The following is a 26,620-nucleotide window of genomic DNA, read 5'->3' as shown; positions in this document are numbered from 1 at the left end:
AAGCACAGACTAGGTAGGGGTCCCCTCACCTAAGATTCAAGACCCTGCACAGCTCAGCCTCCTGAGTGTATAGGTATTAAGGTGAACAGACAGGAAGAAGGAGAGGCACAGAGCGTCCAGGGGAGGCAGGCTTGGGGGAGGCAGAGGTGTGGGTGGGGCGGGCGGAGGTGCTGGGGTGGGGCAGGGCCCAGCCTGTCCTGCTGAAGTTTCTCCAGTTGGGTGGTGGGTAGACTGAGTGCTTTATTACCGTTCGTTAAGCTGTGTGGGTATGTTCTGCACAGTCTCTGGAATGTAAGCATCTATACTAATAACAGAGGAATATGCAGGTTGTCCGGGACGCCGTCACAATAACATGCTCCACAGCAGGCTGCGTGGGGCGACCAGGCCGGTGGGGGGGCGGGGGCAGTTGGGGGCGACTAGGCGATGGGGGGAAGCAGTTGGAGGTGACAAGGTTGGCAGCGGGGAGGGGGCGGTTAGGGGCGACCAGGCTGGCAGGAGGGGCAGTTAGGGGCGATTAGGCAGGCAGGCAGGCAGGCAGGTGAGCAATTAGGAGCCAATGGTCCCGGATTGTGAGAGGGATGTCCAACTGCTGGTTTAGGCCTGATCCCCGAGATCAGACCTAAGCTGGCAGTCAGACATCCCCCGAGGGGTCCTGGATTAAAGAGGGTGCAGGCTGGGCTGAGGGGACCCCCTGACCCGTGCATGAATTTTGTGCACCGGGCCTCTAGCATTTCATAATAGAGGTTTAGAAACCAAGAATGAATGTGAAGGTATTATCCCCCCGCCCTCCCACCCATTTTTTTTTAACAAATGAAGAACCAAAGCTCAGTGAAGCAAATTTGGTTTGAACCCAAGTCTGCGGGCTCCACAGCCCATGCCGTCTCCTAAAGAAAGAGCCTGCTGGGCCAGCTGACCTGTGACCCAGGAGGTCACGGTTCGATTCCCGGTCAGGGCCCACGCCGTCTCTGGTGCCTGAAGAAGGAGCCCAAGTCCACATTGAGCAGGAAGGGAGGGAACCCGGGGAACTGTGTGGAAGGCGCCCTCCCCTGCCGCCTCGTGCCCGCTCGCTGGACAGGTGCCGTGGTCAGTGCCGACGGGCCTAGGAGAAGCCTGGTCCCGGGGGCTCCTGTGTCTTCCGGCCCCTTCCCCGAGCTCACTGAAGGGGGTTTAGGATAGATGTCCCTCCAATTAATGTCAATTAAAACGTAACACCTGGGCCCGGCCGGTGTGGCTCAGTGGTTGAGCGTCAACCTATGAACCAGGAGGTCACGGTTGGGTTCCCGGTCAGGATACATGCCTGGGTTGTGGGCTCGATCCCCAGTGGGGGTGTACAGGAGGCAGCTGATCCATGATTCTCTCTCATCATTGATGTTTCTCTCTCTCTCTCTCTCTCTCTCTTCCTCTCTGAAATCAATACAAAAAACAATATATTTTAAAAAGTAACACCTGTCCAGGCCAGGTGACTCGGTTGGCTGTAGCATCATCCTGTACACCAAAAGGCTTCAGGTTCGATTCCAGCTCAGGGTGTGTACGGGAGGCAGCGGATCCATGTTTCTCTGCTTCGCTCTCTCTCTCTCCCTCCCTCCCTCCCTTCCTCTCTCTCTCAAATCAAAAGCGTGCCCTCAGGTGAGGATTAGAAAGAAGTGACACCAGGTAAGAGGGGTGAGAAGCTGCAAGATCAGGGGACACCGACCCCGATGGCTGCGCACAAGTCTGGGCCGGCGCAGTACCTGCTCCTTCTTCCCAAGACGCTGGGCCGAGCCCCAGGGAGCCCCGTGCTCACCTGCAACGTGAGCGTAATCGTGGCTGCCCTGCCGGGACCTCCGACCACATGGCCCGGCGGCCACGGCTGTCCTGTGCGTCCAGTGTCCTGTGCCCTTGTGCCCGTGTGCCCGTGTGGGCGCCCGAACCACGGCGACTTCCCGCCACCTCCCGGGACCGGCGTGGAGCCCTCACCCCCAGGTCTTGCTGCCCAGGGCTCTGCAGCGCTGCTTCCGCTCACGATCAGGTTTTGAGCTACTGAATAATTGCTTTCTAATTGGTATTTGCTCTCAGCGTGCCGTGTGGTGGGCGCCTGTCAGACCCGGTGATTCAAATTCCCTGCGTGTCGGCTCCGTCTGCGCGTCCGCCTCCCTTGCCTTCCTCTCCCGTGGAAACACATGCGTTAAAGACACGCCCAGGTGTTGAGGGGCCGCTCTGGAACGTTCTCTCCCGTGACAGCTGCGCCCGCTGTGGGGGCCGCGGCGACGTCTTCGCCGTAATTGCCCAGGTTTTCCTGAAGCGTCGGTGTCGGGGAAGCAGAGCCGGGCAGGCGTCCCGCTCCTGGCACTGTGTTCGCGAGGCCCTCTCAGGACCAGAGGCGGGGAACACGGCCACGGACGGCCTGGCGCATCTCAGAGGGAGGGGCGGGGGCCGGGAGGGATGGGCCACAGACAGTCGGTGGCGAGGCCGGGGGCGGGGGTGGGGGGCGCCATGTGGGAAAAGCATTGCCTCTGTGACTCTCAACAATAAAGTGAAGAAGAGCCACTGTGCTGCCTTTTCTATGAACCGTCGCCTGTTCTTGGCCTGTTTTTTCTGGGCGATTGGTTGCTGTTTTCTCATAGATTTTTAGACGCTCCTTGCACATTAAAGAAATTAGCTTCTGTTTGTCATAGGAATCAAGACTTTTTCCTCCCTCCCTTCCCCCTCCCCTCCCTCCCTCCCACCTTCCTTCGTTTCTGTAATAATATTTTCTGCTGACATTTGGCCTTTGCCTTGGCTGTGCTGCTGCTTCTGCCCCGCGGAAACGATTTCTTTTTACATAACCCATCGCGAGGGTTTTCTGAGGAGCGCCTGGGTTTATAATACAGCTGGGAACATCGTCCCTGCTGGGAGGGAGATGCTTCCGACAGCGATGGATTATTTCCTGGTCCCATGTTTCTATACTTACATCCTGCTTCCTCCCCGTCACTTTAGGGAAGGGTGTGAGGTAGAGATCTCACCTTTTCTTGTGAGGCCGCTGAGCTGTCCCTGGGCGCCGCTCTCCCTGGCACTTGGGTCAGGGCTGTGATGAGTGGTCAGAGGACTGTGGGCAGCGTGGGGTGGGCCACGTTCGGGCCGGGGCCTGCAGGACTGGCCACCAAGGCTGAGGACATCCCTTCCCATGCTGGTGACCTGGGACACCAGGTGTCCAGGAGGCACGGCTGCGGGGGCGGGGGAGGGGGGGCTGGTCCACGTGACCGGTGAGAAGGAGCCTGGCTCCTCTCACAGACGCAGGTCGGGGCTGTGTGCGGGGAGCCGCTGGGGTCACTGCAGGCATCACTGTATTGACTCCTCAGTGCGTCCCAAGGAGGTCGGTGCCCTGATGGAGAGACCGGTGACCTGGTCACATCTCCGCCGCTGTAACCGGTGTGGCCGGGCAGTTACCCATTTAATCTTCCAGGAGAGTCAGGTCCTGGCCGCTCGCGCTGCGCCCGCGTTAGAGCGATTACCCGGCTAATTGCTCGGATCTGGACTTGGCCGAGGCCGCGCTGCGCGGAGCCCGGAGCGAGCAGATGGGCTGCGAGGAGGATTCTGAGGAGCCGGCCGGTCGGCCTCTGCGCCCAGCCCTGCTGTCCAGCACCAGCCACGCGTCGGTCACCTCGGGACGCCCTCCTCGCGTCTCCTCGCAGCCAGCGCACGAGGACGGGAGGACGGCCGGGAGCGGCCGCAGAGGTGACGGGAGACGCGGGGAGGGTGGCGATGGGGCTGCTGCCTGTGAGGGCAGCTATTCGGCCGTCAGGCCTGGACCGCGGCAAGATGCACATCGTCACCGCGGCGATGGATGGCTCCCAGGCCAGCAGGGCTCGGCTCCACGGACCCCGACCACAGTGTCCAAGTTTCAGCCAGAAACGGTGGACGTGGTTCATGCTGCCCCTGCCTGGTCCTGTCCTCTTTCCTCCCTCCCAGAGCTGGTCCTGGGAGCCCTTCCCCTAACGCCTCTCGCTCCATTCATGGGGGTCACCTCTCTGACTCCCCAGCTTGCAACTGGGGTGAACACACGTGGGTTGGTTCAATCCCCAACTTGCTCCGGGGCCTTTGGAGAGGAGCTGCTGTAGCATGAAGGCCGAGTGGAAGTTGCCAGAAAGCTGGGCCCTCTGGACAAGATAGTGAATCAGCCCGGCCAGTGTTGCTCAGTGGTTGAGCATTGACTTATGAACCAGGAGGTCAGGGTTCGATTCCTGGTCAGGGCACAGGCCTGGGTTGTGGGCTCAATCCCGTGTGGAGTGTGCTGGAGGCAGCTGATTCTCATCATTGATGTTTCCCTCTCCCTCCCTCTCCCTCCCTCTCCCTCCCTCTCTCTTCCTCTCCCTTCCTCTCCCTCCCTCCCTGAAATCAATAAAATATATTTAAAAAGAAAAAGATAGTGAATGAGAAACAGCACCGTGTCCTTCAACCGTCCTGATTGATGACTGTCATGGGCGGTGGCTGCGGACACACGGCTCCCCCTCCCCAGCGGGACGGTCAGGCAGGGGCCACGTCCCCGGGAGAGGCTTGGGGCGAGGTCTCCACCACAGCGGCCGCAGCGGGGAGGAGGGCGGCAGGCCGGGCGTGCGGTCACTCACAGCCCAGGGGGCCCTGCGCTGGCGGCCCTGGCTTCCCTCCGCCGGACCCAGACCCCGTCCCTGCGGGGCAGACCGGGCTGGGCACCTGGGTGCTGGGTCTCCCTGTCTCTGACGCCGGCTTCTCTGGGAACTGGAGGCCGCCTCCCCCTCGCCTCGTTCTCCTCCCGGCGACGCCCCTGGAGCGGGGTTTCCGTGGCAGTGAAGGAGAAAGGCAGCTGTGAAATCCAAAAGGACGGACAGTCACTCCAAAGCCCGAGCATCTCTCGGCGCGGGAAGGCCGCGGCGCCTCCGGCTACGAGGAGCAGCACCTGGAACGCGCTTCGCAACAGGCATTGAGGACGCTCTAATGAGAAGACAATCTAAAAGCCGATAAACATGTGTCGTTTGTTGATATGAGGCGGGGATTTTTTGGGGGGGGCGGTGGGGGCGGTAAGAGATCAACCGAAGGACTTGTATGCATGCATATAAGCGTAACCAATGGACACAAGACACTGGGGAGTAGGGGAGGCCAGGGGAAGGTCGGGGGGGGGGGGGGGAGACATATGTAATACTCTGTAATACTTAAAGCAACAAAACAAAACAACAAAAAAAGAAAGACGGGGACTCTGCAGGTCACACGTGAGGTTGGAACCAAGCCCAGCCCTGGGCGCACCGTGCGGGTTTGAGCGAATGACCGAGCCCGGCGTCCTGCTGACCTTGGAACGTGCTCCCTCGTGTGCAGCACGACTGCCCTGAGGCGGGACCACGCGTGTCCCGTGTCCCACATGGAGCTCGGGGCCAGGCCCTGCCGGCTGACCAGCCACTGAAGCCAGAATTCCCGGCTGTGTAAGCCCCTGCTGAGTGGGCAGCGGGTCCTGAGAGCCAATGAGATACCAGTGCTGCACCCCAGGGCTATGCTGTACCCCAGGGCCATGACATACCCCAGGGCCGTGTCATACCCCAGGGCCGTGTCATACCCCAGGGCCATGCTGCGCCCCAGGGCTATGCCATACCCCAGGGCTGTGCTGTACCCCAGGGCCTTGTCATACCCCAGGGCTGTGCTGTACCCCAGGGCCGTGCTGTACCCCAGGGCCTTGTCATACCCCAGGGCTGTGCTGTACCCCAGGGCCGTGTCATACACCAGGGCCGTGTCATACCCCAGGGCTGTGTCATACCCCAGGGCCGTGTCATACCCCAGGGCCGTGTCATACCCCAGGGCTGTGTCATACCCCAGGGCCGTGTCATACCCCAGGGCCGTGTCATACCCCAGGGCTCTGTCATACCCCAGGGCCGTGTCATACCCCAGGGCTGTGTCATACCCCAGGGCCGTGTCATACCCCAGGGCCATGCTGCACCCCAGGGCTATTCCATACCCCAGGGCTGTGCAGTACCCCAGGGCCATGCTGTACCCCAGGGCTATGCCATACCTCAGGGCTGTGCTGCACCCCAGGGCTGTGTCATACCCCAGGGCCGTGTCATACCCCAGGGCTGTGTCATACCCCAGGGCTGTGTCATACCCCAGGGCCGTGTCATACCCCAGGGCCATGCTGCACCCCAGGGCTATTCCATACCCCAGGGCCATGCTGTACCCCAGGGCCATGCTGTACCCCAGGGCCGTGCTGTACCCCAGGGCTATGTTTTACCCCAGGGCCATGCTGTACCCCAGGGCCATGCTGTACCCCAGGGCTATGACATACCCCAGGGCTATGCTGTACCCCAGGGCCGTGCTGTACCCCAGGGCTATGTTATATCCCAGGGCCATGCTGTACCCCAGGGCCGTGTTTTACCCCAGGGCTTTGTCATACCCCAGGGCTATGCTGTACCCCAGGGCCGTGCTGTACCCCAGGGCTATGTTATACCCCAGGTCCATGCTGTACCCCAGGGCTATGCTATACCCCAGGGCCATGCTGTACCCCAGGGCTATGTTATACCCCAGGGCTATGCTGTACCCCAGGGCTATGTTATATACCCCAGGGCTATGTTATACCCCAGGGCTATGCTGTACCCCAGGGCTATGCTGTAACCCAGGGCCATGCTGTACCCCAGGGCTATGCTGTACCCCAGGGCTATGTTATACCCCAGGGCTATGTTATACCCCAGGGCTATGCTGTACCCCAGGGCTATGCTGTACCCCAGGGCTATGCTGTACCCCAGGGCTATGTTATACCCCAGGGCTATGTTATACCCCAGGGCCATGCTGTACCCCAGGGCTATGCTGTAACCCAGGGCCATGCTGTACCCCAGGGCTATGCTGTACCCCAGGGCTATGTTATACCCCAGGGCTATGTTATACCCCAGGGCTATGCTTTACCCCAGGGCTATGCTGTACCCCAGGGCTATGTTATACCCCAGGGCCATGCTGTACCCCAGGGCTATGTTATACCCCAGGGCTATGCTGTACCCCAGGGCTATGTTATAACCCAGGGCTATGCTGTACCCCAGGGCCATGCTGTACCCCAGGGCTATGCTGTACCCCAGGGCTATGTTATACCCCAGGGCAATGCTGTACCCCAGGGCTATGCTGTACCCCAGGGCTATGTTATACCCCAGGGCTATGTTATACCCCAGGGCCATGCTGTACCCCAGGGCCATGCTGTACCCCAGGGCTATGTTATACCCCAGGGCTATGCTGTACCCCAGCGCCATGCTGTACCCCAGGGCTATGTTATTCCCCAGGGCTATGTTATACCCCAGGGCCATGCTGTACCCCAGGGCTATGCTGTACCCCAGGGCTATGTTATACCACAGGGCTGTGCTGTACCCCAGGGCTATGTTATACCCCAGGGCTGTGCTGTACCCCAGGGCTATGTTATACCCCAGGGCTATGCTGTACCCCAGGGCCATGCTGTACCCCAGGGCTATGTTATACCCCAGGGCTGTGCTGTACCCCAGGGCCATGTTATACCCCAGGGCTATGCTGTACCCCAGGGCTATGTTATACCCCACGGCTATGCTGTACCCCAGGGCTATGTTATACCCCAGGGCTATGCTGTACCCCAGGGCCATGCTGTACCCCACGGCTGTGTCATACCCCAGGGCTGTGTCATACCCCAGGGCCGTGTCATACCCCAGGGCCATGCTGCACCCCAGGGCTATTCCATATCCCAGGGCCATGCTGTACCCCAGGGCCATGCTGTACCCCAGGGCCGTGCTGTACCCCAGGGCTATGTTATACCCCAGGGCTATGCTGTACCCCAGGGCCATGCTGTACCCCAGGGCTATGATATACCCCAGGGCTGTGCTGTACCCCAGGGCCATGTTATACCCCAGGGCTATGCTGTACCCCAGGGCTATGTTATACCCCACGGCTATGCTGTACGCCAGGGCTATGTTATACCCCAGGGCTATGCTGTACCCCAGGGCCTTGCTGCACCCCAGGGCTGTGTCATACCCCAGGGCCGTGTCATACCCCAGGGCCGTGCTGCACCCCAGGGCTGTGTCATACCCCAGGGCTGTGTCATACCCCAGGGTCGTGTCATACCCCAGGGCTATGCTGTACCCCAGGTCGTGCTGTACCCCAGGGCTATACTGTACCCCAGGTCGTGCTGTACCCCCTGGTTCCGCTGCCCCCTCTTAGGTGTTGCTCCAGCTCCGGGGATCGTGTCCGTGTGCAGAAGGCGGCACAAACGTTGGTTGATTTAAAACGAACTCCGATGAAACAGGTTTTCAGAAAAAGGAGCCATTGCTGTTGGAGAAAATGGTCTAACCTTTCAGCTCCGTCATGTGGCACAGCGGGCGCAAGCTGCCCGGCATCCTGCGGGGAACCGCTGTGGCTATCATAGGACACGCTCCCACGGTGCCGCAGCGGTGAGCCGGAGGGTGGGTGGTGGCAGCCTCCGGTTAGCGTTCGGCGCCTCCCATGTGCCATGAAGGGACCCATGCTGCTCCTCGGCCCACCCAGTGTCCATTCCCCCGCGTCCATTCACAGAGCCAGGAGGGCTGAGCCTGGGCACTCATCTCTTCTTCCGAAGCCTCTCTTTTACATCGTCTCCCGAGTGTGAGGACGGAGAGGGGCCGGGCCTACCCCAGGGGCCCTCCTGCCTGGAGAACCGTCCGGGCATCGGCTCCTCCGGCGCCCCCTGTGGCGGCGGCTCAGGCGCGCAGGCCCTTCCTCCTCTCCCGTGTCTTCCCTCTTCGGCGAATTCGGTGTCTTGCTTTTGATGAAAGGAGGAGGCTCCCTGGCACCAACCTCTTCTAGGATTCTAGCACTCTTTTTAAAAAATATTTTTATTGATTTCAGAGAGGGAGAGAGAGATAGAAACATCAACGATGAGAGTCACTGATCGGCTGCCTCCTGCACGCCTCCTACTGGGGATCAGGGCAACGTGGGCCTGTGCCCTGACCGGGAATCAAACCGTGACCTCCTGGTTCATAGGTCGATGCTCAACCACTGAGCCTCACCGGCCAGGCAGCTCCCAGCACTCTTAATGGAGTCATAGCGTCCCAGTGAGATGAGCAGTCGTGGGCAATGGGGACCAGCAGACGTTCTATCCATTTGCTGCTGACAGTCACGGGCAGCAGCGGCCTATGAGGCGAGGTTCCCTTGGGTTTCCAATGAAAGAAAACCCACAAACACTGGGAACCAGCATCCACGTGTGATGATGTGGCCAGGAAGACAGCAACCCCGGAGGTGGGGAGGGGCCACAGGATGCAGTCTCCACCCCCATGTGCCTGTTCCCCCTGGGTCTGGGGGGCTGTCCACAGACAGGAGATAGGATCCTCGTACTCACACGGTGTGGCCGCTGCCGAGTGAGGGGACTTCTAATAAAATGAGTGAAAGCAAACGTTCGGTAAGCGCATTCTTGCTCTTGGCTCTGTGCTGGGCAGTTTAAGTTCATTGTCTTGCTGTCTCCCACGGCAACCACGTGGGGTCATGATGACTGCAATCCTCATTTTAGAGGCGAGGAGTAACCAGAGGCCAGAGAGGCCACGCGACACGGTCAAGGTGCCACAGAAACCACGGGTCACAGATTCCTGACCCAGACCCTCTATCTTTGTCACGGGGCTGGGAGGAGGGCAGGTGACACCCTGCAGGAAAGGCCACGTGATAAGCATCCCTGTTAGGGGCTCCGTATAAAAATCAACAGGACCAGACCCGCCCCCTGCCCCCTTGGGAAGCCCAGGCAGGAGGGAGGAAGCCGGGAGCTCACTGAGAAAGCTGGGCAGCTTATAGAAGGAAAGATTTCCCAGCCCCGGGCTACGGCCCATAAATCCCAGCAGTGCTTCGAGCAGCCCATTTCCCCAAGTGCAGACCCGGATGACTTCCTGAGATCAATGACACTTAAGATTTACTCACTGCGCCCTACGTGCCAGAATTTACTTGGTTTACCTCATTTAATCCACACAGCAACCCTGGGAGGGCTCTCTTCGCTGAGGCTGTCCCCAGAGGCAGAGCCTGAGACACAATTCAAGGACAAGCTGGTTATTGGTGAGGGGTGAGGGGAGCTGCTCTAAGGAAAGGAGGGCATCACCAAAGATACTCATCAAGTCAGTTCCTACTCCGCTGTCTGGAGATGAATCCCACAGAGAACCTCTGGGAAAAGGTATAACCACATACTTCTGATTTTTTAAAAAAATAGATTTTTATTGATTTTTTTACAGAGAGGAAGGGAGAGAGGCAGAGAGTCAGAAACATCGATGAGAGAGAAACATCGATCAGCTGCCTCCTGCACATCTCCTATTGGGGATGTGCCCGTAACCTAGGTACATGCCCTTGACCGGAATCGAACCTGGGACCTTTCAGTCCGCAGGCCGACGCTCTATCCACTGAGCCAAACCAGTTTCGGCTGATTTTTATGTAATTTATTATGATGGTGATGATGATGATGATGATAGTGATGGTGATGATGATGATGGTGGTGGTGGTGATGATGGTGATGATGATGGTGATGGTAGTAATGGTGAGGATGGTGGTGATGATGGTGGTGATGATGGTGATGGTGATGATGATGGTAGTAATGGTGAGGATGGTGGTGATGGTTGTGGTGATGATGGTGATGGTGGTAGTGATGGTGATGGTGATGATGATGATGGTGATGATGGTGGTGATGATGGTGATGATGATGGTGATGGTGGTGATGGTGATGATGATGGTAGTAATGGTGAGGATGGTGGTGATGATGGTGGTGGTGGTGATGGTGGTGATGGTGATGGTGATGGTGATGGTGGTGATGATGGTGATGATGGTGGTAATGATGATGGTGATGGTGGTGATGATGATGATAATAGTGATGATGATGATGATGATGATGATGGTAATGATGGTAGTGATGGTGATGATGGTGGTGATGGTGATGATGGTGAGATGGTGATGGTGATGATGACGGTGGTGATGGTGATGGTAGTGGTGGTGGTGATGAAAATGGTGATGATGATGGTGATGATGATGGTGATGATGGTGAGATGGTGATGGTGATGATGACGGTGGTGATGGTGATGGTAGTGGTGGTGGTGATGAAAATGGTGATGATGATGGTGATGATGATGGTGGCGATAATGATGGTGGTGGTGATGATGATGGTGATGGTGGTGGTGATGATGGTGATGGTGAGATGGTGATGATAGTGGTGGTAATGGTGATGTGATGATGGTGATGGTGATGATGATGATGGTGATGGTGGTGGTGGTGATGATGATGGTGAATGTGATAATGATGATAATGGTGATTCTTTTTAAAAAAATGTGAAGTACATTTTGTATTTCAATTTGGCTTCTCTTTCTATAGAATTATTGGATATTGTAAGTCCAATAGGAGAAGATTCACCTAAAATTATTTTAAATTACATGCTATTTACATGATATAGAAAAGTTCAAACCAAGTATGTTCCAGAGTCAGGATCAATTCAGCCCTATCTATATGCCTTCCACAGCGTGTCCTGTAGGACATGAGTCCAATGAAGGCGGAAGTCAATCCCGCATCAATGCCCGTAGCATAGGGCGGGCACGCCCAGCACCCGTACACCTTTGCTGACTGGAGGACGAGAGCAGGCACATGTATTTAGTGATCAGTGCAGGAACCTGGTCGGAATGGCTTTAAAAGCCAAGTCCTTCCTTGTTTCCGGAGCATCTACGGTGCTCAGGGAGCCCCCTCACCAGCAGGGATCGCCTGCCCAGGCCGCCAGGGACAGCCTGTGGGTGGGCACTGGCCTGGCCAGGGAGGGAGGTCACACCCTGTCTCCCATGAGCTGGGTCCCCTCACCCCCGAGGGGAGTCACCTTTCCCGCTCAGGCTCCCCAGCCTCAGGCCTCGATGTGCAAGAGAAACAGGCCACACGCATGTCGCCGGAGAGGGCTCCATTCTTTTCTGACGCGTCCTTTCGCCCGGGGCACCGTCTTTGAATCAGTGTCTCCTGGAACTGAAACAGGAAGGAGCAGGAGTCCATCCGACCAGGCGTCATAAACAAATCATTACCTGTCCGTGATTCTGTTGCGGCTGAGTTATGTCTCTCTGTGGCGGGGGGAAGGGGTGGGCGGAGGGGAGAGTCGTAGAGGGTGGTGGGCAGACAGGCGGGTGGGTGGGAGGGACAGGGTCAGGGTCAGGGCTGCGGGTGGGCCTGCACCCAGCCCCAGGCAGCACGTCTGACTCTGCCCGGCCTCCTGTGTCCCAGGAAGGAGCCCGGCCCTCAGTGCATCCTGTCTACCCAGACCCCTGCCGGTCCCTCCGGCGTCTGCGGGGACGCGGGAGGACGTTAGGAGGGCATGTAGCCAAACCCAGGTTTGTGGGAATCAGGCCTCGTGAGCACAGAACAGAGAGGGCTGCCAGGAAGGAGGGGCTTTCATGCTCACAGGCCCTGGAAGCAGGAGCCACCAGGCCACGCCCGCCACGGCGGGAGCACCGCAGGCCCGGGGACGCGGGCAGGGCCTGGCCCGTGGTTTCTGCAGGAAGGAACAGGGAGGCGGGTGAGCGGGCTCAGGACGGGCCAGTTTGAGCGATTTCCACGGCTCTTGGCATCAGGGCTGCTCCTGGATGCCCCCTGGGCGACTGGGTTAGGGGGGCTCGCAGCGTCTGCGGGGGCTCAGCGCCTGCGGCCAGTGCCTGGCAGGGCGGCGCTTCCCTCTGCTCTTCACAGCGGGTAACGTGGCCGACCTGTCCCACCCGTGCCGAGGCTGTGGCCTGGCCGGAGGCTGTGCGTGACCTGGTGTGGCCGGGAGGCTGTGGCCTGGCCGGAGGCTGTGCGTGACCTGGTGTGGCCGGGAGGCTGTGCGTGACCTGGTGTGGCCGGGAGGCTGTGGCGTGGCCGGAGGCTGTGCGTGACCTGGTGTGGCCGGGAGGCTGTGGTGTGGCCGGAGGCTGTGAGTGACCTGGTGTGGCCGGGAGGCTGTGGCCTGGCCGGAGGCTGTGCGTGACCTGGTGTGGCCGGGAGGCTGTGTGTGACCCTGTGTGGCCGGGAGGCTGTGGCCTGGCCGGGAGGCTGTGCGTGACCTGGTGTGGCCGGGAGGCTGTGGTGTGGTCGGGAGGCTGTGCGTGACCTGGTGTGGCCGGGAGGCTGTGGCGTGGTCGGGAGGCTGTGCGTGACCCTGTGTGGCCGGGAGGCTGTGGCGTGGTCGGGAGGCTGTGTGTGACCCTGTGTGGCCGGGAGGCTGTGGTGTGGTCGGGAGGCTGTGTGTGACCCTGTGTGGCCGGGAGGCTGTGGTGTGGTCGGGAGGCTGTGCGTGACCTGGCACGGGCGACTGTTTCCTCCACACACACCCCTCTCTGTCCCCGCCATCTATTGCCTCTGGGTTTCCATTTAATCCCAGGGCTGCAGCCTCAATTTGTTTTTCATGCACTTTGCTGGGCCTCTTGTGTTCCATTAATTCTTGCCTGACCTTTCTCTCCCTCCCCCGCCCCCCTTCCCTTTCGCAAACTCGCTTAGCACTGCAATTCCAGCCCAGGGAGCACAGCTTCCGCCCTCCGATGTGGGCCCTTCCATCCGCCTCCTCAGGATGGAGCGAGCGCACACATTATCGGCTCAATGTCAGGCGGCCTCCCGCCTGGTGCTTAGCCCGTCAGCACAAAGCCCGCTGGGGAGAGCCGGCCCCTCCGCATCCGCTGGCCTCGTCCCGGCTCAGGGGGGCCCGTGGGCATGTGGGCGTGTGGGCCTGTGGGCCTGTGGGCCTGTGGGCATGTAGATGCATGGGAGGCTTTGCTTCTCTCTGGTCACCGGGCTGTGTGTGCTCGGACCTGCTCTCCTCGGACCTCCTCTCCTGGGTGTCCATCCGAGTGCCTCCACGTGGGGACTGGCCCGAGAGCTCCTGGCCGGTGGGGCCTCTGAGCTGAGGGAGGGAGCTCGGAGTCCTGAGATCCCCTCCATGGCAGGCTCCTCCCTCCCCCAGGATGGGGCCCTCTGTGGGGTGATGGAAACTCCTGAGGCCTTTCTGAACTTCTGACCAAGGGACTCCATTCCCTCCAAACTGCACACACACAACCACAGGTGGGCAAAAATGTGAGGCCCTGTGGAGCCCTGAGGCCCATGGAAGACCCCCTCCCTGATGAAGCTTGCAGATCAAGAGGGTGCCGGGAGCTGGTCCATGCTTGCTGTTTCAAGGGACCTGGCATATATGGCATACTGTTCTTAATATGTTTGCTCACCTTCTTGGCACTATGTGTTTTAACCAAGGTCTCTGAGAAAGGTTGTTTCCCCAGGTAGGGATTTTCCCCTGAAGTTAGGGAGGGAATAAAACCTCTTAACTAAGTGCCAGGCGGGTAATTAATCACTTTAACTACGAACAATCATGCTTAAGCTACATAATCTTTACTCCCTGGAATGGAGATAAGAAACGCCCTAACCTTTGGAATAGAGATTGATAGGATTGGAATCAACTGGTATAAATACAGATGTAACAACACAGAACTCAGAAGACAGAACCAGGAGGCACAGAACCTACACAGAACGTTCTCTGGAGACAGAAGAACTTTGCTGGGGAGAACATGGCAAAAGATCCTGGACTGAACCTGACTATAGAAATTGGCAAGAGAACCTGAATAGAACCTGGTAACTGAACCTGGCTGGAGAACCTGGACAGAACCTGGCTGGAGAACCTAGCGAGGGAACATGGCTACAGAACCTGGCTGGAGAACCTAGCAAGAGAACATGGACACAGAACCTAGCTGGAGATCCTAAGCAGAACCTCTCTGGAGATCCAGACCAGAACTTGGCTGGAGATCCTGGCTGGAGATCCTGGCTAGGCTGCTGATCAACTGAACGCTGTCTCCGTGTCCTTCCTTCTTCGCCGACTCCGTCCACACCTTTGGGGACCCCTGGACCTGCTGGGTTTGGACCCCGGCAAGAGGGATTCCCCCTAAACCCGGCCTCTGCCAGCTGTCACTCCCGCTGGCGGATCCCCGAACCCCACGTGTGCGAGTGTGCAGCTGGCTCACACTCCCACCTCGGAGAGCGGGTGGAAAGGCGGCGGGCCTGGAAGGGCTGATGCTAAACCATCCGCTGAGGCTGTGCTCCGGCCGGAGTGAGCAGGGCGGGGTCTGTTTCGGGCTCTGGCACTTGTCTCTGAACTGCATGGCTGAGCCATGAACCAGGCTTCGGGGTGCAGTGAAGGAGGCGGGACGCAGGCCACACGGCCCCACCCCCATCCCGGCAGGCGACTCTGGCACAGACACAGGCCTGAGGACAGGTGTCCTAGCGGGCGGGCCAGTGGCCGGGGCGGGGACAGAGAACCCAGGGACACGGCTGCCCATGGCTCCCTCCATGGCTCCTCTCACGCCTGCTGAGGGTGAAGGATCGGGGTGGCCACTTCCTGACCCTCGGGCCCCTCTTCTCACCTGGGCTGGCCCCGACCGTGGCCCCGACCGTGGCCAGGGGAAGACACAGTGTGGCCGGGCAGTTTGAAAGGACGACCAGGCATAGGAGCTCATTTGTTGAGTCGCCCACCTCCCGCCGCCCCCACCAGCCCCCAGGGGGGGTTCAGAGAGGGAGAAGGACGGACAGAAGGTCCGGCGGCCGCTCCGCACTCGCACCACCTGAGCCGTGCCTACCTGAGACAGAAAATGAGTTTCCTAAGCTCTTTATTCCCCCTGTTTCCCGCAGGCAAATGGTTACGGATTTAATGGGGGAATAGACGGCCCTTCCCCGCCAAGGTACTAGCTCTGTTCATAATTCTTCAAGCAAAGAGGAAAGACGGGGAGGGCGTGTGAGAATAGTCACGTCCCGTTGGGCCCGAGTCCAGGGGATCTAATGAGAGGAGGGCGGAGGCCTGGTTGTAGAGCAGCGCTCAGGCCTCCGGGAGCCGGGGAAATGGACAGGGGAGGGAGGTGGGTGCAAGGCGGAGGGACGCGGGAGGTGAGGACTGACGGGACTGAGATTGAACCCTTAGGCCCCGCCCAGAAGACGCAGGGGGACCCCGGGCGGGGGGAACAGTCACCCCCCAAGTGAGCAGCCTGCCGATGGGACGGGGACGCCGTCGCGTTAACGTCTTTCACGGAAGATGAGCACTTACGGCTCCAGCGCTTTCGGCACCCTTGGCTGCGCACACACGTCCTCTTCCTTTCGCGTGTGCGTGATGCTCATGGGAGACTTTAAATGAGACCTTATCATGCCCAGCAACACAGCCTGGCCGCGGCGGTGAGGTCACGGACCTCCCCAGGGCACCGGTGCCCTCCTGGGTTCGACGGAAAAGTCACAGGACAGAAACGGGAACGCGGTTCTTTTTAGGGGAAAAATAGATGCTTTCAGCATTTCTGAAGTGGAAAAACACAACCCAAAATGCCTCAGAACATCACGCCCAGGAGGAGAAAATTAAAGAACATAAAATATTTATCGGCTTGGCTTCTCGGCGGCCAGCCGCGCGTGTAGGGTGGGCATGGTCACACCCCTCCCGTCCCACAATGAGCTTGGCAATTTGGTAAATGGAACGGAATGCCGAGTTCATTCCTCACATCCATTAATGTTTCATTTCTAATATTCTTTCCCGTTTCCATTTAAAAACAAAATGGGAATCGGGTGCCACTCGTCGTTCTCCATTAAGGGGGAGGCAGAAGCGCCTCGGGTTGCGGGTCAGGACCCTCCGGCGGAGCGCGAGCTCGAGAGAACGGTGTCCGTGTTGCCGCCTGAGGGTCAGTGTCCTCACCCGAAGAGACACCAAAGAGCTCTCTCTCCACGTGCTCACAGGAGGAAAGGCCGCGTGAGGACACGGCGACGGGGTGGAGAGATGTCGGCAGACCAGCGAGAGTGTCCCCACCAGGAATTGGGTCTGCCAGCACCTTGGTCTGGGACTTCCGGGGCCCAGGGCTGTGAGGAAGCAGTGTCTGCTGACGAAGCCACCCGGCCCACGGGATTCTGTCACGGCAGCCCACGCCCACTAACAGGTGCTAAGAAGAGCCGTGGGGCAGGCAGCTTTAGGACAAGAGCCCCGAGAGGTGAGAGGGAGGAGGGAGAAGGGGGGTCCTGGAAGCCAGGAGCACCAGGCATTCTCGGGAGGCAGAGATGGGGAATGTGCGAAGGTGCCAGGGGGTTGGAAGGCTAGGCAGGGCTGGAAAGGGCCACTGAATGTAGTGGCAGCCCACGTGGGCCTGGCAGGCGCAGGTCCAGCAGAACGGTGGGGATGGGATCCTGGCCGCAGTGTGTTGGTGTGGCGGGGGGAGTGGGGGTAGCGGGCTATAACACAGGGGTGGCCGCTCCCTCCGGAAATGCCTCCCTATCCCATTCACGCATCACAAAACCAGACCTTCACAAGGTGACGCACGTTGCGAGAAGCCACAGTAAGAAAGCAGGAAAGCGGCGGTTGAACCAGCCTTGCCTGCCGCCCAAGTGCACGCATGCTTCAGCCACAGCACCAGAGGGTGCCGTCACCAAGGCTCCCGGCCATGGAGCTGGATGCTCTGCTCTCAGGAGCTCAAGGCTGTCTGGGGGTGGAACCGCCAAGCACTGGAATTAACCCTGTGTCCACAGGGCCTGAACTGAAAGGAGACATCATCCCGAGACACTAGGGCCGCTGAGCTGAACCTGCAGGCATGGTGTGGTTCAGACACCTTAGAGGCCACGCCAGGGGCCCGAGGCAAACGGAAGCTGGGAGATGAGGAAGGCAGGGATCCTCTTGGATGGGGGTTGGGGTCCAGTAAAAAGTGTCATGTTGGTGGGGGAGGAGAAGGAGGAGGGGAGATGACAGCCTCCGTTGTGGGCCAGCCCTGATGGGCAACCGTGACTCTCCCTCCCCGTGGCCCTTGGTGTCCCTGGTCTGAGTGAGCGGACTCCTTGTGTGGCTGAAACAGGGCCAACCACCCGGGAAATGGGGACCCGGCCCTGCTCCTGGGGACTCAAAGACCTGCTCAGCTGGGTCTGGCCTAAGGCACCAGCCTGCTTCAGCCACTCAACACAAGTTAATTTTGGTCTGCTTAATGGGACATGCAATTGGCTTCATGTCACATCCTCTGAGCCTGTGATGATGCTATTTTCTCCACACAAGGTCTGTAAGTCACTGGAAGCGATTTCCTGTCTCCGGGAGCCCCGCCCTCCTGGCCCATCTTCCAGCACAACGCCCACGGCTTCCTCCAGCGCTCGCCATCCTACGCTGCTCAGGGCGCCTGTCCCGTGAGAGGGGCGTGGGAGGTGGCTTCTCTGTGGCCGGCCGGCCTTGTTGCTGGGATCCTAGATCGTAACAGCAGCTCCGGCGCATCCACACACACACTCTAACCACAGGGCTGGCCTGGTTCCTCCCACTTCACAGATTGGGAAACGGAGGCTCAGAGGGTTCATAATGGCCCTGAGATGCGTGCTGCTGTTTCTCAGTGAGCAGGTCCCTCTGTCCACAGGGGAAGCCGAGATGGGTCACCCCTGGAACAGAAGGTTCCTGCTCACACATCACCTGGGGCTCATTGGTGGCCACGCTGGACTCCTTGTCGCCTGCTTGGGAGAGGAAAGGACAGGGAGGTGGGGAGAACGCAGGGCTGCCACCTGGGCTGGCATAGGAGGTGTTGCTGCCTTGGTTGAGTCAAGAATCTCTGAAGCTTTTCCTTGCTGCACCAGGGAGGCCGTCACACGGCCCCAGAGAATTTCCGAGTGGCGGGAAGACCCGATGAAACCCACGAGAAAGCACCTGGAACAGCATGATGGGCCAGGGTCATCTCGCCACCCCACGGAGGTCAGCAGCGTCTGTCGCCACCCCGGGCCCTCTGCCGCCTCAGGACAGAGCTCACTCTGGCTGTGGGTGCGAGACTCCAAGACCTACTCTGCACCTGCCGTCAGGGCCCAGGGCCCCGTCTCCTCCCCCTGTGCCCTGGTGGCTGCCCTCCCGATCTCTCGGAATGGATCGCGATTCCAGTCTCTGGGTGTTGGAGCCACAGCGTTCGCCTGAGTCCGCTCCTTCCAGTCCTGTCAGCACGGAGAGCGCACAGGGCTGCCGGGGAGTCCGGAGCTTGGACAGGCATCTGTTTCCTGGGAGCAAAAAATCATTTAACAGCTCTAATCTCCGGTCTGCTGGTTTCATTATTTAAACCAAAATGAAATGTGACCCAGAGTGAGAAAAAAGACCAAGTGTGCAGCTGAGAGCAGTAATGAGGCATTTACAGCCTCGCCGGAGGAGGCCGTGTCCCTGCCCGAGAGACGATCAGGAGTCCCCCCAGGTGGGGAGGAGACATAATTGACTATTGCCAAAGCTCGCCGGTGGGAAATCTAACAATAATGGTACATTCTGGACAGAACACATCAGCTCCCACACGATCCCCATTACAGCGGCCAGAGCTGAGGCCTGGCGCTGCAGCTTGCCAGCTGGTTCGCGCCATTCTCGCTGCCCGCCCAGGAGGACTTGCCAATCAGCCTCTTAGAAGAACCCCAGGACGCCTCCCCGTTAGGCCGAGAGGGCGAGGCAGACATGCTGGGGAGGGAGCCAGGCTCCTATAAAGAAGGGCTGTGTTTGGGTGGCCTTGGGGACTGACCCTGGACAGCACGCTTGGGCCTCCGCTGTTGTGTTCACAGTGTGGGTCTCCAGATATGGAGTAGGGGTTACCACCTAAGCATGGTGGGTGGAACATTTGGGTCCGAGGAGAAGAAGGACAAGCCAGGAGTCAGGGGAGAGCGGGGAAGGAGACTCTGGAGTCCTACAAAGCTGCTACCAGTTGACCCCAGCCTACCCTTGTCACCAGGTTCTGCTTCCAGCCCCACAACAAGACTGGCCTCAGGAACCCTCCCTCTTCCCAGCCTCCATTCCTTCCCTCTCTCATCTCACCTGCCTGCCCTGCTTCCCTCTTCCTCTCTCCTGGCCCAGGAGAGCCCATCTTTTAGAGCCCAGATGACTTTCTCCCTTTGAGGGGATAATTATGATAATGTTGATGATGATGGTGGTAGTTATGATGGTGATGGTGATGGTGATATGGTGATGGTGATGATAGTGATGGTGATGATAGTGATGGTGATGATAGTGATGGTGATGATGGTGATGGTGATGGTGATGGTGATGATAGTGATGGTGATGGTGATGATGGTGATGGTGATGGTGGTGATGATGGTGATAATGATAGTAGTGATGGTGATGATGATGGTGATGGTGATGATGGTGATAATGATGGTAGTGATGGTGATGATGATGGTGATGGTGATGATGGTGATGATGATGGTGATGATGGTGATGATGATAGTAGTGATGATGATGGTGGTGGTGATGGTGATGATAGTGATGGTGATGGTGATGATAGTGATGGTGATGGTGATGGTGATGATGGTGATGGTGATGATGGTGATGGTAATGGTGGTGATGATGGTGATGGTGATGGTGATGATGGTGATGGTGATGATGGTGATGGTAATGGTGGTGATGATGGTGATGGTGATGGTGATGATGGTGATGGTGATGATGGTGATGGTAATGGTGGTGATGATGGTGATGGTGATGGTGATGATGGTGATGGTGATGGTGATGATAGTGATGGTGATGGTGATGGTGATGATGGTGATGGTGATGGTGATGGTGATGATAGTGATGGTGATGGTGATGGTGATGATGGTGATGGTAATGGTGGTGATGATGGTGATGATGAAAACAGTAATGGCATCTCCTGAATATTGAACGCTGTTCTTTCGAGGCCGTGTGTGTATTGAGCCATTTAATCCTCATAACAATCCTGTCATGGAGGGTTTATTTTTAGGTGAGAAATTCGAGGTTAGTGTCCATGGAGGTTCGTGTCCATGTTCCCCTGACTCCCTGCTCGGGTGACCTGTCATCTACCGGGCACTTTCTCAGGGGTGGCCCCTATGGCACGGAGAAGGCCACTCACATCTTCTGTGACCGTAACTTCCCGCTCAGCCCTGCCTGTTCCCCCACCTGGGCTCTCGGGTCCCGACGGCTCCAGCATCTGCCACTACGCTGTGCAGGTGTTTCCTGCACAAAACGTTCCCCAGGAATCAGGGGCGGGAACCGGGCTTTGGGGGCAGCTCCGGCCACCCTGCCAGGACTTAGGCGCCGTGGGTTTGGGGCTGGCACGGGGAGGGGGCAGCCTGGGTGGTGGGCTGCTCCGAGGGGCGGCGTGGTGGCAGCAGCTCGGCACCCGCTGCCCCCGGGAGAACGGTCTCCTTTTTGCCTTTGCTGGAGCCCCGCCCATCCTGCCCGCCCCTCCCCCCCCCCCCCCCCCCCCCGGGCGCCCTGGCAAGTGAGCAGTGTTTGCGTTTATCTTCCGACTTCCCTGAAAGCTATTGTGAGAGACTTCAGTGCCTCATCCCCTGGGGACGCCGGGACTTGAGAGAGAGCCGGGGAAAATCATTTGTTTTCCCTCCTAAATGCCACTTGCAGCTTTTTATGCCCAAGCTGACAGACTGTGTCTAGTTGGGTGTCAGCATGCTGAGGGAGGCAGGATGCGGAGCGGGGAGAGGACGGGGTGGGGGCCGGGAGGGGGGTGCGGGGTAGGAGGGGGGTGGGAGGGGTGCTCTCCAGGGACGCTGGCTGCGGCTTCCCCGTGAAAGCAGGCAGAAATCACTTGCCACCAGAAGCAGACACAACACTCATTTTTATTTATTCACACGCACTTAAACGCGCGGGCGCCACGGCAGACACTGTTCCCAGCGCTTTGTCACGCTCACTCGCTGGATCCCCCAACAGCCCCACAAGGAAGACGCTGGTACCACCACCATCTTGCAGAACAAGAAGCCGGCCCGGGGAGGCCAGGAGCTCCGGGCCGCACAGCTACCGGGCGAGTGGGCCGGCGCCAGCGGCGGGCGGGCTCCGGGGTGGGTGCCGGGCCACAGCGCGGGCCCAGCCTGTGGCTCAGTGACCTCAGACACACTGGGAGCTTCATCTTGTACGTCCAGGCAGGGGGAAGCCCGGAGAGTTTTGTGTTCAAAATTCTAATCTCCGGTATGAAATGGAGGGTCGATGCCAGGGACACCCGCCGGCCTGGGCCCTTCCCCCAAAGACGGCGGGGCCACGGGCCGGTTCTGCAACAACTGAGGCCGGACCCTGGGGCGGGAAGGGGGTGGGGCCTGCGGTCTCCTCTGGGGAGTCGGCTCGGGTGGGACCCGTGGGGAGGGTGGGCGGGGTCCGCTGTGACCGGCCTTGGGAGACCCTGCTCTTCACCCACACGTCCCAACGCCAGGCCCTTCTGGGGCAGCCCGACGAGACCCCTGGGAGTCGGGGGGGTCCCTGTAGCTTTCCATTCGATGAGTCTGAGCCCCTCGGCAGGTCTGTGCAGAGGAGCCCACGGTCATTTGACCCTCCCCTTTGGGTGGGAGAGTGAAGGTGGACCTCGCCAGGGTCTCCAGGCGCCGGAGGGAGCGAGACGCAGCTCCCTCTCCCTTCCCTTCCTCCTCTTTGATTAAACACGAGGAAGGTGGGATGACTTGTTCCCTGGGCACTGGCCCTGCCGTCTGGTCTCCAAGGGCCATTCCTTCATTTTTTTAATTTATATTTTTATTGTTTTTTTTTTAGAGAGAGAGGAAGGGAGAGGGAGAGAGAGATAGAAACATCCATGAGGAGAGAGAATCATGGATCGGCTGCCTCCCACACGCCCCACACTGGGGATGGAGCCCGCAGCCCAGGCCTGTGCCCTGACCAGGAATCGAACCATGACCTCTGGGTTCCTGAGTCAACGGTCAATGCCTGAGCCCCGCGGCCGAGCCGTTCCTACATTTTACACCGGCGCCCTCCCCTCCTCCAGCAGCACTTGCCCGTCAACGTCTGGACATTTCCAAGTGTTTGAGGGGGTTTGTTGGAAGGGTCTCAGCCCACTGCCCGTCTCAACCATCGAGCGCCCGAGTCCTTTCTCCTTTCCGGAAACTTCTCCCTGAGCCGCCCGGACGATGGGGGGGACAGTTCCCTGTGTTTATCATCATCATTTCCTGCGGATGGACTGGACGCTTCATAAATGTTAACAATGACAAATCACCGGTGCCCGCGACACCACAACCACATAATGACAGTCATTACCCGCGGCTGCTGGAGGGCCGAGCAGCAGGGTTCCGCCGGAGACAGACGCTGAGCCGCAGCCCCCCGGGGAGGCCCGGGGCCCCCAGCCCAGGGCGGCCACATGGGAGGGGGGTCAGAGCCTGGGTGCAGGGCTGGCCCCGTATGTCACTGCGTTAACTCCCTGTGAGTCTCACCTCAAACCACAGCGAACCGGGGCCGCAGCCACAGACACGGGCCTCGCACCCCGCAGACCAGAAGCTCAAAATCCAGGCGAGGGCAGGGGCGGTCCCGGTCCCCCTTGGGGGGCTCTGAGAGAGAACAACCCCCGCTCCGGGCCCCCTCGCTCCTGGTGGATGCAGCCACCCTCAGGGTTCCTGGGCTTGCAGACCATCCCTCCACTGCTGCCTCAGCCTCCATGGTCACACGGCCTCTTCTCCGTACGTCTGTGCGTCCCTCCCCGTCTTAGAAGGGCACCTGCCACTGCATTGGGGACCCACCTACCCCAGGACACCCTCAATTCCATCTGCTAGGACCTCACTTCCAAACAGGGTCCCACTCACGGGGCAGGTGGACACGAGTTTGGGGGTCACTCTTCAATCCAGTGTGGTCGTCGAGTCAGGGTGGACCCCAGGCCCGGACTCTGGGCCACACTCCGTCCCGTGGGCTCTGGGCCGCTCACTGTGTCCAGAGGGCGGCCAGGCGGATGGAACAGCGTGTCCCACGTCCCCGCGTCGGGTGTGCCTGGGGTGCAAAAGCCCCGGGGAGGACCTGCTCTCCCGTCCCAGGAGCCCCGTAGCCTTAGGGGAGGGGACAGCGATGTCCCACCCGGGAGGGGGGCCCTCCGTGGAGACGTGCCGGCAGGACCCAGAGCGGAGCCCGAGTGGCAGAAGCGGCCGACGCCTGCGGAGAAGATGCGCAGACGGCAAGCGAGAGGAGATGGCAGTGCCGCGGGGAGCAGCTGTTACTTGAACAAGGACCTGAATCGGAAAGCCTGTCTACACTTGGGGAACGGAAGAGCCGCTGACAGCGGGGTGGCCGGGCCCGGTGGGTGGGCCGTGCGTGGGGTGCCGGCCACACCGGGTGGGCGCGGTGCCGTTTCTCCTGTTGGTCATCAAAGGTTTCATGGCAGCCCTCGCCGGTGTGGCTCAGTGGATAGAGCGCCGGCCTAAAGACTTGATTCCGGTCAAGGCCACACGCCTGGTTGCTGGCTCAATCCCTAAGAGGGGGCGTGCAGGAGGCAGCCGATCAATGATTCTCACCATTGATGTTTCTCTCTCTCTCTCCCTCTCCCTTCCTCTCTGAAATCAATAAAATATATTAAAAAAGACAAAAAGGTTTCATGGCACAGCAAGCAGACAAGCCACCCTAGGGCCAGGTCGGAGCCCGGTCGGGGAGGTTCAGACCCCAGAACGACCGCTTGCACCCTCCGAGGGGAGTCCCCCGCCCACCCCCCCCCCCCCCCCGGGCCAGCTGGGACCTCATGTCTCCCGCCTTCCGCAGGAAACCATGGTGGTGCTCCCTCGCTGAGTCCCCCCCGCCCCCCAGCATCCATCCAGAGCAGAGCCCAGCCCCTCCGGCATCACCTCATCCCAGACCACCCCTCACTGGGTGTGTCCCCGCAGGGAGACCTTGCTCGCACGGGTGTGCCCCCGTGGCCTGGGGCGGGGGGCGGCACGCACAGAAACAGGTGGTCGCCGGTGTGGGCGCTGTTTTGGGCCGGGTGCCGAGCCACGTGCTTGGTATATATCATCCCGCACCCTCCTCCACGTGGAACCCAATCGGTTACAAGGTGGGACTGAGGCACAGGAGCCCGTGGTGGGTGAGCGTGTCCATGCCTGTGTGTGTATCGGAAACTCGATGTCCGCATCTCCGTGTTCACCCCTGGCTGTGGCTGCCTCTCCCCACGCGTGTGTGGGACGGGGTTTATGTGTGGGGCGTGTGTCAGGCCTCTCTCCGTCCTGTCTCCATCCATGTCCATCTCTGCCGCTGTCTGTCTCTGTCTGTCTCTGTCTCTGTTCATGTAAATATCCATCTCCATGTCCATGTTCATGTCCGTTTCTCTGTCTCTTTCTATCCATGTCCATCTCTCCCTCTGTCTGTCTCTCCCTCTGTCTCTGTCGAAATCTCTGTCTCAATTCCTATCTCTGTCTCTATTTTTGCCTCTATCTCTGTCTGTCTCTGTCTGTGTCATCTCTGTCCACGTCCATGTCCACGTCTACATCATCTCTCTCTACCCGTCTCTCTCTATGGGCCTCTCGCTCTCCCTCCGTCCACGTATTTACATCGACGCGGGCCTCCATAGCGACACACGCGTTTTCCGCTCCATCAGCTGTGGCAGATGAGGAAACTGCGGCCCAAAGGTGCCGCACCCCCGAGGCCCCGGTCTGTGAGCTGTGGGTGCACAGCCCGGCCCCAGTGCCGGGGCCTCCGCGGCTGCTGCACAGGGGCAGACACCGGTGTGAAATGACAGTGACGCGGGTGTGAAAGGCAGCCGGCCGCCCGGGGCTAGGAGGGCCGCTCGGAGCCAGGCCAGGCGCAGCGGGCGCGGCCGGCACGCAGCCGCCGGGCTCGGGTTCCTGCTTTGCCGCGGGGACGCCGCCTTCTGGGAGGCGCGGATCCCACGGGTGCGCAGGCAGAGGTGCGGGGAGCGGGGCCGGAGCACACAGCGCTCGGTAAATGTTATTCCTGAGGCTGGTATTTGTCGAGCCCCCGCTGCTCGCCAGGCGCCGGGAGCAGCACGTCACAGGCGCTCCGTCGATTAATCCTCAGAGCAAACCTTGGAGGCCCGGCTCCCGAGTTCCCACAGCAACACGTGGCAGTGCTGGGAGCCCGCCCCTCCCCCCGTCTCCCCGGGAGCCACAGGCCCAGAGCTGAACGCACAGCCCCACTCCCTGCAGTTTGGTGAGAACGCAGCTGGTCACGCAGGTGCTCCGTGGTCGGGCACCCGGCGTGGCCCACAGGAGGGGGGGGCCAGGCGTGTCCCAGCCGTGGTCCAGGTAACACCCTCAGCCAGCCCACGCCTTCCCGGAGTCACCTGTCCTCGCTCCCAAAGTCAGGAGGCGGCAGAGCTGGGAGCTGAACGGTCCTTGGCCGTGACCATGGGTGGCTCCTCTGCCCGCACCGTGTCGGGGATCTTGCCACACGCCCTGGGGCGTGGACATGACCCGGGCATGGCCAGTGGGAGAGGAGGCGGAAAGATACTCCGAGATGCTGAGTCTGCCTCAGGCTGTGTGCTGGCCCCGTGGACTCGGGCAGCGAAGGGAACGCTCCTGTCCTCAGACACACGCTGTGCTGGGTTAGATCAGAAATAAACCCAGATCAGAAAGTGCGAAATCCTTCACACGTCCTGGCAGACATGTTCTGTGAGGCAGCTGCTGCGTGGAGAGCTGTTTCCGGGACTTCACCAGGAAGACTGCGCTCACAGGCGGTGCACAGAGTGAGGGCCACCTGGCCGTGTGGCACTCCCTTCCCCCCAGGCCAGGAAGGGGGCCAGGGTGCCGGCAGGACTTTGAGGAGCTGACAGAGAAAACCACCACCTGGCCAGGGGCTGATCTGAGAGGAGTGGAGCCTACATAGTTCAGCTCAACCAGTGTGAGCTAGGAGCCTGGTGCTCATAGGTGCTCACAGGTGTGAGCTGGGAGCCTGGTGTGAACAGGTGCTCACAGGTGTGAGCTAGGAGCTGGGGTGGGCAGGTGCTCACAGGTGTGAGCTGGGAGCCTGGGTGGGCAGTGCTCACAG

Source organism: Myotis myotis, unplaced genomic scaffold, assembly GCF_014108235.1.
Source record: "Myotis myotis isolate mMyoMyo1 unplaced genomic scaffold, mMyoMyo1.p scaffold_m19_p_2, whole genome shotgun sequence".
Taxonomy (NCBI): domain Eukaryota; kingdom Metazoa; phylum Chordata; class Mammalia; order Chiroptera; family Vespertilionidae; genus Myotis; species Myotis myotis.
The sequence above is the reverse complement of the archived record's forward strand: the minus strand, read 5'-3'. Positions refer to the sequence as shown.